The sequence below is a fragment of the Chiloscyllium punctatum genome, chromosome 21 (assembly GCF_047496795.1).
Source record: "Chiloscyllium punctatum isolate Juve2018m chromosome 21, sChiPun1.3, whole genome shotgun sequence".
NCBI lineage: Eukaryota > Metazoa > Chordata > Chondrichthyes > Orectolobiformes > Hemiscylliidae > Chiloscyllium > Chiloscyllium punctatum.
In genome coordinates this window covers 68,314,459-68,326,895 of record NC_092759.1, presented here as the reverse complement: position 1 = coordinate 68,326,895, position 12,437 = coordinate 68,314,459, and positions in this window count along the sequence as shown.

Below are 12,437 nucleotides of genomic sequence, written 5' to 3'. Positions count from 1 at the left end.
TTGCCTGTCTTCTCTCTCTCGCCAGCCAACTCACTATCTCTCTCGCCCCTGTCTCTCTCTCTCTGTCCCTTGTCCATTCTCTGTGTCTCTCTTGACGGCTCTCGCTCTCACCTGTCAGCCTTCCTCTCACTTTCTAGCTGCCCCCTCTCTTGCCCCTCTCTCTCCCTCCTCTCTCTCACCCTCTCTCTTTAGCTCTCGATCTCTCTCTCTCTCGGCCACCACCCTCTCTCTCTGCCTGTCTGTCTCTCACTCACTTTCGCTCGCACTCTCATACATACATACATACGTATATATCTCGCCCACACACTCCCACTCTCTCTCCCCTTGCCTATCTATCTCGCGCTCCTCTCTTTCCCCCTGCATCCACACTCTCTCTCTGTTTTCCTCGATCTCGACTACATCTATCTCTCCACCTCGTCCATCTCTCTTGCACCATCTCTCTTTCTCTGTCTCTCAACCGCACCATTCTCTAGCCCACCCCTTGTATCTCGTCTACCCATCTCTCTTGCCCTCCCTCTCACCTTCTCTCTCACCGTTTAGCACCCTCACTATCCCTCCCGCTCTTGCTCTCTCAATCTCGTCCTCTCTCTACCTCTCTCTCGTGCACAGTCCCTCACATCTGCTTTCTCTTGCAGCACTCCCCCTCTCCCTCTCGCTCAACCTTTCGCACCCTCTCGCCCCCCTCTATTCTTCTCGCTCTTGCTCTCATCCTCTCTGTCTCGTTCAACATCCCTCACACCTGCTATCTCTTGCACCCCTGTCTGTCTCACTCACCCCCGCTCTCCTGCTCTCCCCTCAATCTCTGCACACCCACACTTTCAGTTGCCTATTCTCTCTCACTCACCCCATTCCCTCTTCCTCGCTCGAACCCCCTCTTTCTCTCTCTCTCTCTCACACAATCTTTGTCATGTTCACTGTCTCTCCTAATCACCCCATTTCGTCTCTCTCTGCTCAACAGCCTTCTATCACTCACCATCTCACTCACTCTCTCCTGCACCACATTATTTCTCTTGCCCACTGTCTAAATCTCGATCACTCCATTCCCTCTCTCTGGCTCGACACCGTCTAGCTTGCCAAATCTCTCCCTCACCCCTGTCTCTCTTGCACCCACCCTGTCTCTCGCCCACTATCTCTCTCTCACTCACCCCATTCTCTCTTTCCTCTCGCTCATGAACTGTCTCTCTCTCGTTCACCCCACCTCGCTCTTTCTCCCACTTGCCCACTCCCCCTCTCATGCCCTTCTCTCTCCAGTCCCCTCTCACTCTCTCGCTTGCCTCTCTGTCAGTCTATTGCACCAACCTCTCTCAGCCACCCTCTCATTCACCCATTCCCTCTTCCGCACTTGACTCCCCAATCCTACACGCCAGTTCTCTCTCTCTTTATCTTGCTCGCCCTCTCTCCCTCGCCATGTCACTCCCTATCTGACTCTCGCTCACGCCCTGCCTCTCTCATGCCCTCTATATCTCTCACTCCCCCAGTTTCCTTCTCTCACTTGTCCCCCTCACTCTTGACCTGCTTTCTGTCTACCTCTCCCGCCCTCTCTCTCTTATAACTTCTCTCTTTCGCCCTAACACTCTTTTGCTCTCCCTCCCACTCTCTCTCGTCCCCGTCACTCTCTCACACCCTCTCTTTCGCCACTCACTCTCTCAATCCTCCACCCCCACTCTCTCTCTCTTACACACTCTTCTCTCTCTTGCCTTGTCTCTCGGTCTCTCGTCACTCTCACCTCTGTCTTTCTCTCACTCTCTCACCTTCACTCGCTGTCACACACTTTCTCGACCTTGCTCTCTCCTGCCCACCTTTTCTCGCTCTCTGTCTCTCTCAACCCTCTTCCTCGCCCACTTTCTCTCTTTTGATTGCGCCCGTTCTTGTCCCACTCACTCTTCTCACTCTATCTCTTGCCGCCCCCTCGCTCTCTCGGGCTCCACCCCTCTCTCTCGCTCCACCCCTCTCTAGCTCTCTCTCACCCCACTCTTTCCTCCTCAATCTCTCTCCAGCTCGCTCTCTTTCTTTCTTTCGCATCCTTCTATCTCTCCCCTTTTCTGTCAATCTCGCCCCCTCTCTCGCTCCATCTCTTGTTCTCTCTTGTCCATTCTTAAACACGTACCATCTTGCTCTCTCTCTCTAGTCCTCCCCTCTTTCTCAATCTCGTCCGCAATCTCTCTCTGTGTCCCGCCCCCTCTCTATACCACTCAGTATCTCTTGCTTCTTTACTATCTCTCTTGCCCAAGCTATTTCTGTCTCTTCCCCACCCCCTCACTCTCGCTTTCTCGATCTCGCACCCTCTCTCTCGCCGTCTTTCTCTCTCTCACCCCATCTCGCTTTCTCGTCCCCTGTCTTTCTTTCTAGCACTGCCTCGTGCTCTGTCTCGCCCTCTCTCCTTTTCTCACTCTCTGTCATACACTTCCTCTCTGTCTGAATCTATCTCTGTGGCCCCCTCTCTCTCGTTCCCTCTTGTCGCAATCACTCTCTCTATCTCTCTGCCTCCTCCCGCTCCCTCTCTCTCCCTCTTTCGCTTCCTTACATTTTCTCTTGCCCTCTGTCTCGCTCTCACTCACCCCATTCTCTCTCTCTCGACACTCTCTCTCACTCACCAACTCTCTCTCTTGCTCACCCCGTCTTGCTGTTTCTCTGAATTGCCCACCTCTCTCACGCCCACTCTCTATAACTCTCTCTCTCTCTGAACCCTCGCTCTCGCCCACTCTCTCTCTCTGTCTCTCTCTCACCACTTATCTCTCTCGCACTCTCCATGTCCCCTCTCTCGCTCCCTCCCACTCTCTCTAGCTCCCCAACTCTCCCTCTCTAGCTTGCCCGCTTTCTCCCTCTAACTCGTCTCTCTGTATCTCTCGCCGCCCCCTCTCACTCCACCCCATCCTCTCACTCATCCCTCTCTCTAGCTCTATCTCGCCCCACTCTCTCCCACTCACGCTGTCTCTTAGACTCACTCTCTCTCTCTCGCTCTTGCCTCCTTTGTCCTCTCTCTCACGCTCTCTCTTGCGCTCATCCTTCTCTGTCGCACCCTCTCTCTTTCACAACCTCTCACTCTATCTCTCTTGCTCACACCTGCCTGTCTGTCACTCGGTCCCCCCGTCTCCCTCTCGCCCCCTCACTCTCTCTCTCTGCATATTTCGCGCCCTTCGCACGACCCCTCACTCTGTCACTCTCTGCATATTTGCGCCCTTCTCTCTCGCCCCCTCCTCTCTTGGTCTCGCTTCCCTCTCGTCAACCCCTCTCACTCTCTCATCCACAATCGCTCTCACAAACGTTCTCTACCTTATTCACTCACGCCCACTCTCTCTCGCCCTCTCTCTCTCCCTCTGTAACACCCACTTTCTCAGCCAATCTCTCTCACTCGCCACCTTTCTCTCGCTCACCACATTCCCTCTCTCGCTCGCTCCCTCTCTCTCAATCCCAAACTCGTCATGTCTCGTTTTTGCCCCCTCTTTCTCTTTCTGGTCATACCTCTCTCTCGCTCACATGCCCCTCTCTCTCTCACTTCACCCATTTCTCTCGCTTACACCCTCTCTCTACCTCTCACTCGCTCCTACTCTCTGCCTCTCTCTCTCACTCTCTTTCTCTCTCTCTCGGACTCACTCTCTTTCTTGCTCTAGCCTACTATTTCCCTCTATCTCACCCTCTTCTCTCATCCCTCTGTCTCACTCGTCCCACTCCCTCTCTTGCCCCCGAATCTCCCTTGCTCACAACTTTTCTCTCTTTCTCTCCCTCATGCACGCTTCCCCGGCTCCCTCGCCTTGGCTCTCTCTATCACTCACTCCCTCTCTTTCTCTTGCTCCCACTCTCTCTGTCGCGCCCATTCTCTCTTTCTCTCTCGCTCCCACTCTCTCTCGTCTCTCTCACTCTCTCTTGCACCCTCTCTCTCTCATGCGTCACTCTCTCTCTCTTTCGTGCACCTTTATCTCGCCCCCTTTCTCTTGGTCTCTCCTCTCTCTCACCCACTCTCTCGCTCCCCAACTTTCCATTTTCTTTGGTCCCTCTATCTCCCTCTCGCTCCTTTCTCTCTCACTCGCATGCCAAACCTCACTCGCTGCGCCAATGTCTCTCACTTGCCCCCTCTCTCCAGCTCTCCCTCACCTTCTCTGTCTCTCTCAGACACTCTCTCTCTCGCTCTCGTCACCTCTCTATATCGTCACGTCTCTCTCTCATCCCTCTCTCTATCGCACCCTCTCTCTCACTCAGATACCCTCGCTCACTTGCTCCCTCTCTCTCTTGCTTGCGCATTTATTCTCCATCTCGCAAATCTCTCACTCTGTCGCTCTACTCCTCTCGCTCGTCCTGTCTCTATACTTCTCTCTTGTCCTCTCTGCCTCTGTCTCTATCTCTGTCTCTCTCTCTCTCTCTCACTCTCTCTCGCTCGGGCACCCTCTTTCTCTCGCTCTCGCCTCCTCCTTTACTCTCGCTCACGCTATCTCTCTGTCACGCCCTCTCTCTCGCTCACTCCTCTCTCTCTCTCACACACCCTCTTGCACGACCCCTCTCTCTCACCCGTTCGCACTCTGTGGACTCTGCCTCACCCTCTCTCTTTTTTGCAACCATTCTCTCACTCTCCATCACCCTCTCTCTCATCCCTCTGAGTCTCTAATCCCTCTCACTCTCTCTGGAACTCGCTATGTCTCTTGATCACCCCCAGCTCCCTTTCTCTCCCTCTTGCACGCCCCCGCTCTTAATCTCTCTCACCCCTGCTCTCTCTATCTCTTGCCCCCCTCTTTCTCTTGCACGCTCTCTCTCACGCCGCTCTCGCGCCCTTGTGCCCCGTCTCTCTCTCGCCCCCCTCTCCTATTCTCTCTCTCGTCCCCCCCCTCTCTTGTACTCTCTCTCATCCCCTCATTCTCTCTCTCTTTTGTACCCTTCTCTCTCTCGTCCGCTCTCTCAGTCTCGCTTCTCCATCTCTCTCTCTTGTTTTCACCCCATCTCTCTCTCCCACACTCTCTCTTTCTCTCTCTCTCTTGCTCGCCTCCTTTCTCGCTCACCACATTCCCTCTCTCTCGTTCGCGCCCTCGCTCTCTCACTCCCCAACTCTCTCTCTTCTTTGTCCCCTTTTTCTCCCTCTATCTCGTCTCTCTCGCTCGCTCACATGCCACTCTCTCTATCCCTCCACCCATATCTCTAACTTTCCCTGGCTCTCTCTCTCTCTCTCTCTCTCTCTCTCTCTAGCATGCCACTCTCCCCCCTCTCTTTCGTACTCAATCTTTCTCTCTCTCCCGTTCACTCTCGTGTCCTCTTTCCCTCTTTCTCACCCTCCATCTCTTGGACACTCCCTCTCTTGCACCCTCCCTCTCTCTTGCACACACTCTCTCTTTCGTCCTCTTTCTCCCGTACCCTTGCTCTCTTGTGCCCTCTCCCTCTCTCTCTAGCTCACTCACCTCTCACTTTCTCTCCCTCTTGCACGCCCCCTCTCTCTTTCGCTTGGCCCCTGTCTCACTCACCCTTGTGCTCTCTCTCTCTCTATCTCTCGTCCCTTCACATGCACCCATCTATCTTTGCACCCTGTCTCTTCCTCGCACCCTGTCTCTCTGTCTCATGCCCCAATGCTGTCTTTCTTGCCTACTCTCTCTCAGTCCCCGTCACTTTCTCTTGTAAGCCCTCTCTCTCCCATTCCTACACTCTGTCTCTCAACCGTCTCTCTCTTGCGCCCTTTCTGTGGATCTCTCGCTTCTCTTTCTCTGCTTATGTCTCTCTTTCTCTCGCCCCTCACTCTCCCTCTACATGTCTTTCGCGTTCTTCTCTCGTGCCCCTCTCTCTCGAACTCTTGCCTCTCTCTCTCACATGCACACTCTCTCAACCCCACTCGCTCTCACACACTTTCTCTCCCTTACTCATTCTCAACCACTCTCTCTCGTTTTCTCTCTCTCTCACCCGTCTCTCTTGCCCACTCTCTCTCTCGCTCGTCACCTTACTCTCTCGCTCGCCTCATTTTGTCTTTCTTGCTTGCTCCCTTCCTCTCTCTTGCTTGCTCCTTCTTTCTATCTCTCTCGCTCTCTTTCTCAGGCTCCACCCCTCTCTCTTGCTCACCAACTCTCTCTAGCTCTCTCTCGACCGCACTTTCTCCCACTTGCTCTCTCTGTCTCTCTCCATCAGACTCTCTCTGTCTAGTTCTCGCCTCCTCTTTCTCGATCTCACACACAATCTGTCTGTCGCAAACTGTCTCTCTCGCAGGGTCACTCTTGCTCATCCCTTCCCTCTTTGTCTCCCTCTTGCACGCCCTACTCTCTCTTGCTCGCCTCTCTCTCGCTCACACTCTCTCACCCAATGCCGCTCTCGTCCACTCTCTCTCTTTTCTTCACACCATTCCCTCTCTCTCATTCGACTCCCCTCTATCGCTTGCAAACATTTTCTGACTTGCTCACCCCAAGTGTCTCTCTCTCTCTCTCTTGCTCACTCCCTCTCTCTCGCTCGCCTGCCCAATAAGTCCTGCTCACCCCTTCTCTGTCTCTCACTCTTATCCTCTATCTCGCGCCGTCTCTCACACGATCTCGCTCATTCTAACTCTCTCTCTCTTGCCCCGTTTCTTCCCCCCTCTCTCTCGACCCCCCTCGCTCTCTCTCTTTGCCTTTCGTTCACACCCTTCTCTCTCCTGCTCCTTTTCTCTCAGTCTCTCACATCTCTATCTCTATCTGTCTCTCTGTCTCTCTCTCGTCCCCACTCGCTCTCACACGCCTTCTCTCCCTTGCTCTCTTACACCCTCTCTCTCTCGCTCTTCCTCTCTATCAACTCCTCTCTATCGGCCACCCTGTCTCTTGCTTGCTCCTTCTTTTCTCCTTCTTGCTCATCTCTCTCTCTCTGTTATTCCACCCTCTCTCTTACTCACCCCTTCTCTCTCGCTCTCTCTTGCCCCCACTCTATCCCTCTTGCTCTCTCTCTCACTCTCGACTCCTCTTTTCCTCTCTATCACACTCTCTCTCTGATCCACCTCTCTCTAACCCTCTCTGTATGTCGCACCCTCTCTCTCTCTTGGCATGTCTCTTGCTCACTCTTCTCTCTTTCTCTACCTCTTGCCCGCCTCCCTCTTGCTCGCCCCATTCTCTCACTCACCCTCTCTCTCTGTAGCACCGGCACTCTCTCTCCCACTCTCTATCTCCCCCTCACCACATTCCATCTCTCTCACACAACTCCCCTCTCTCTCTTGCTCGCCCCCTCTCTCTCTCGCACCTCCTCTATAACTCCTGCTCACTCCTTCTCTGTCTCTAACTCAGCCATTCTGTCTTGCCCCAGCTCTCAGACTCGCTCATTCCAACTCTCTTTCTCTCTCTCTCGGAAACCCCTCGCTCGACACCACTCTCTCTCGCCCCCTCTCTCTCTTTCACCCCTCTCTCTCTTTCTGTCTATCTATCTTTCTTTTGCACCTTTCTCTCTCTCGACCACATTCTCACTCTCCCTCGTCTCTTCTAACTCTCTCGCACGCCCCCTTTCTCTCGTTCTCTTTTATCCATACACTCTCACTCTCTCTCTCTTTCTCTCGCTCCCGTTTCCTTCGTCTCTCTCACAGACTCCCTCTCTATTCACTCTCGCTGCCTCGCGCCCTCTCTCTCTGTCTCTCTTTTCAGCCCCTTTCCCATCCCCTCTTCCTCTCAGTCTCGTGTCTCCCTCTCGCTTGCACCATTCCCCACTTTCTCTCTCTCTCTTTCTCGCACGCCCCATTTCTCAGTTTTTCTCGCTCGCTCTCGCCACCTCTCTCTCTGTCGCATCCTCTCTCTCTCTTCCCTGTCACTCTCTCTTGTGCACGATCGCCCCCTCTATTGCCCTCCCTTCCGCCCTCTCTCTCCCTCGCATGCCACACTGTCTCTGTCTCTGTCTCTCTCTCTCTCATTGGATTTCTCAGTCGCCCCTTCTCTCTTGCTCCTCTCTATTTCTCTCACGTGCCAACTCTCTCTCTCACCCACACTCTCTCTCGCTCAAACTCTCTCTTGCTTGCTCACCCTGTTCCCTCTCTGTCGCTGGACCCCTCTCTCTCCCTTGCTCGCTCTATCTGTCTCTCGCTCCCTTAGTCGCTCGTTCTCTCTCTCTTGGTCGCCCCATCTCTCTCCCTCTCTCGCTCACTCGCTCACCCCCTCTCTCTTGCCAACCTACTCTCTCTCACTTGCTTCGTCCTTCTCAATCTCGCTCGCCTCCTCTCTCTCACTCGCACACCCCCTCTGTCTTGCTCTGTCTCGGTCACACTCTTTCTGTCACGCTTGCCCCTCCCCCCCACTCTCTCCTCTCTCTCTCTGGGTCTTGGACCTTCTCTCCCTCTCTCTCGTCCTCTCTCTCTCTGGCCCCACTCTTTTCCCGCTTGCTCCCTCATTCGCTCTCTCACTCGCCTCTTCTCTCTATCGCACTCCCCCACTCTCTCACTATCTCTTTCTCTCTCACGCCCCCTTTCTCACTCACCCACCTCTCTCTCTCTCACCCTCTCTCCCTCTTTGCCCCTCTCTTTCTCAATCTCGCCCACTCTATCTCTTGCACACCCAATTTCTCTCTCTCGCTCGCCTCATCTCTTTCTTTCTCTTACATGCCTCATCTGTCTTTCTCGCTCAACCCATCTCTCGCTCACCCCCCTATAACTCTCACCCCTTTTCTGTCTCTCACTCAAGTACCCCTCTCTCACTTCCAGATTCTATCTCGATCTCTCCTACTCTCTCTTTTGACCCTTTCCCCCTGCACCCTCTCTCTCTCTTGCCCCCCTCTCTCTCTCTTACGGCCTTCTCTCTCTCGCCCCCTGTCTCTTTGTCTCTCACCCGTCTCTCGTTCCCTCTCTTACCCTCACTCTACTTTCACACATTTTCACTCCCATTCTCTGTCACGCCCACTCTCTCTCTCGCTCTCTCTCACTCCCTCTGTCTCACCTTCTCTCTCTCTCTGGCAACCTTCATCTCTCTCAGTCGCCACATTCTGTCTCTCCCTCTCTTCCTTCTGCCTTCTCCTCTCTCCCTTGTCTTCTTTCTCCCTCTCACTCTCGTTCTCTCTCCCTCTATCACCCTCTCCCTTTCACTCATTCTCGACCCCTCACTCTCTCATCCACCTCTCTCTTCTTTCCTCTCTCTGTCGCCAACTCACTCTCTCTCGACCACTCTTCCTCTCACTTGCTGTCTCCCTTTCTCTCCCTCTCTCCCTTTCTCTCCCTCTCTCTTCCCCAATTTTCTCTCCTTCCCTCGCTGTCGCGCTCTTGCTCTCATTCTCACCCCCTCTCTATTTCATCCCCTGTCACTACCCCTCTAGTCCTTTCTCTGTAATTCCTGCTCTCTTTCTCAACCACTTCCTATCTCTCACTATCTCTTCCCCTCTCTCTCTCACCCACTCTCTCGCTCCCCAACTTTCTCTTGCTTGCTCTCCACATTATCCCTCTTCCTCCCTCCCTCTCTGGCTCTCACACGCCAACTGTCTCACTTGATCTCCCGCACTTTCTCCCTCTCGTCTCCTCTCTCTCTCTCTCTTGCTCTCGCGCCCCCTCGCCCTCTCTCACTCTCTTTCTCTCTCAGTCTCCTCCTCTCAGCTTTCTCCTCTCTCTTTCGTCTTGTTTGCCCTCTCTCGCTCTCACTCTCGCTCGGTTTCTGTCAACCTCACCCTCTCACTCACTCGCGTGTCTGTCTTATCCCTCTATCTCTCGTCGTCTTTTGCTCGCCTACACTGTCTCTCTTGCTCTCTCTCTATCTCCCTCTGTCTGTCCCTTTCTCTGTCTCCCTTCCCACACTGTCTCACACCCTCTCTCTTTCCCTCACCACCCTCACTGTCGCTCTCTCACTCACTCCTCCTCTCGCTCTCTCTCCCCTTCTCTAGTCACTGGTCTCTCTCTCTCCCTCACTTTCTCACCCCCTTTCGCTCTCTCATTCTCTCCTATATCTCTCTCGTCCCCTTCATTTTCTCTCTCTCAACCACTCTCTCTTGCTCTCTCTCTATCTCCCTCTGTCTCTTCCTTTCTCTCCCTCTCTTACCCCTTCTCCTGCATTGTCTCTCTTTCCCTCACAAGCTTCGCTGTTCCTCTCTCACTCACTCCAACTTTCGCTCTCTATCCCGCTCTCTAGTCCCCTTATCACTCATTCTCACCCCCTTTCGCTCTCTCACTCTCCCTCCCATTTCTCTTCCCCCAATCTTTCTCTCTCTCTCAACCACTCTCTCTTACATGCTATTTCTCCCACCCTCTCTCTCTCTCTCTCTCTCTGTCTCTCCCTCTCTCTCCGTCTCACTCTCTCACTCTCGCCCTCTCTCTTTTTCTCGCCCATACCCCATCTCTATCATGTCCCTCTCTCTCTATTGCAGACCCTCTCTCCCGATCGCCCCTCCTTCACTCACCCCGTCTTTCACTTGCCCCTTCTCTCTTTTACACCCTCTCTCTCGCTTCCTCTTGCTCTCTTTCCCTCACGCTCTCTGCCTCGCTCTCCCTCGTTCCCTTTTGCTTTACCTCTCTCCCTCATCCCCGTCTCTCTCCCTCTCATCCCCTCTCTCTCTCATCCCTCTCTCTAACTCTCTCTCCCCATCTCACTCCCGCCTCACTCTCTGTCTCTCACAAATCCTCTCTCTCACTCCCTCTCCATCTCTCAACCCTCTCTCTTACCCCTCTCTCTCACCTCTCTCTCTCATCCACTCTCTCTTTCGCTCGCTTGCTCCCTCTCACTCCCTCTCTCGCATCCTCGTGCTCTCTCTCTGTCTCGCCACCTCTCTCTCGCTCCATCATTCACACTTTGGAGCCCTTGCTCCATCTCTCTCACTCTCTCTCGACCACTCTCACTCGCCCACCTCACTTTCGTCCCCACTTTCTCTCTCTCTCTCTCCCTTCTCTCTCTCGCCCCCTTTCTCCCTCTCTTGCTCTTGCTCTCTCGCTCTCATCCTCGTTTTCTCGATCTTTCCCTCTCTCACGCTCTGTCTCTCAATCCCTCTCTCAAGCCCCTCTCTTTCGCCAGCTCATCTTCTCTCTCTCTTGCTTTATCGCTTCCTCTCTCTCTCGCTTTCTCTCTCTCCCTCTCGCCAGCTCTTGCCCAAGCTCTCTCTCTCTCTCTCTCACACACACGCATACACACACACCGCCCTCACTCTCTGCCCCATCGCGCTCTCATGCTTGCCATATCTCATTCTCTTCCTCTTGCCCACACACTCGTTTTCTCTCACCTCTTCTCTCCGTCTCTCTGTCTTGTTCGCCCCTCTCTCCCCCTCTCGCACCTCCACTCTCTCTCCCTCTCTCATTCTCCAGAGCCATCTATCGCTCACCCCCCCCCCCTCTCGTTCGCCCATACTCTCTCCCTCATGCTCGCACCTCTCTGTCTGACTCGCCCCCTGCTCTCGTGCTCGCCCTTCTTTCTATCTCTCTCTCGCTCAACAACTCTCTCTCTCGGTTGCCCCCTCTGTCTCTCATGCACACACTTCTCTCTCTCGTCCTTCCGCTATTCTCTCTCTCTTGCTCCCACAATCTCCCTCATTTGCTCTCTGTCTCTCTCTGTCGCCCTCACACTCTCTCACAAACCTTTCAAACCCTCCCTCCCCCTCTCTCTCCCTCAACACCCCAACCCCCACCCCACCCCACTGTCTCTCTCTCTCTCTCTTGCCCCACTGCCTCTCTCCCTCTTGGTCCCCTCTCTCTCTGCCCACCACTCTCCCTCTTGCTCTCGCTCGCCCTAATCTGTTGACCCCTCTCTCTCGTCCCGTCTCTCGCTCTGTCCCCTTTCTCATTCTCTGTTGCTCTCTCCCGTTCTCACCCCCTCTTTCTCGCGCTCTCACTCACCCTCTATCTCTCTCGCTCTGTTGTCTCCTCGTTTCATCTCTAGCTCCATCTCGCCATCTCTCTCGCCATCTCTTTCTCGCACCTTCTTTCTGTCTCCTCTCGCCTTCTCGCTCTCTCTCATCCCCCTCTTCGTTTCTAATGCCCTCTCGCTGTCTCTATCTCGCGCACTCTCTCTTTCTGTCTTTATCTTACTCCTTCGCCCTCTCCGTCTCTCGTGCTCGCCAACTCTCTGTTTCTCTCTCTCAGGCCCTCTCTCTCTCTCCCTCTCTCTGCCACCTCTCTTGACTCCTTCTCTCTCTCACCCTCTCTTTCTCGCTTCCTTTCTGTCTCTGTCTGTCACTTCTGCTCTCTCTCTCGCCAGCTCTCTCTCTAGCTCTCTCTCCCTCCCTCACTCGAACAAACTGTCTCTCTTCCTTTCATTCTCTCACACTCCCCTCTCTTTCTGCCCCTCTCCATCATTGTCCCTCTCTTGCCCCCTCTCTCTCCCTCTATCAGTAACCCATACCCTCTCTTGCCATCTCTCACTCTCGTGCGCACACTCTATCTTGTTTGCGCCTTGTCTCTCTTTGCTTCCCTTTTCTCTATCTTGACCCTCTCTCTCTTACCCCCTGTCTCGCTCTTCCCACTCTCAGTCTCGCTCTCTCTCTCTCTTGCTCTGTCTCTTGCACTTGCACGCTCTCTCTCATCTCCTCTCTGTCTCTCTCTCTCTCTATTTGTCACTCTTTCTCGC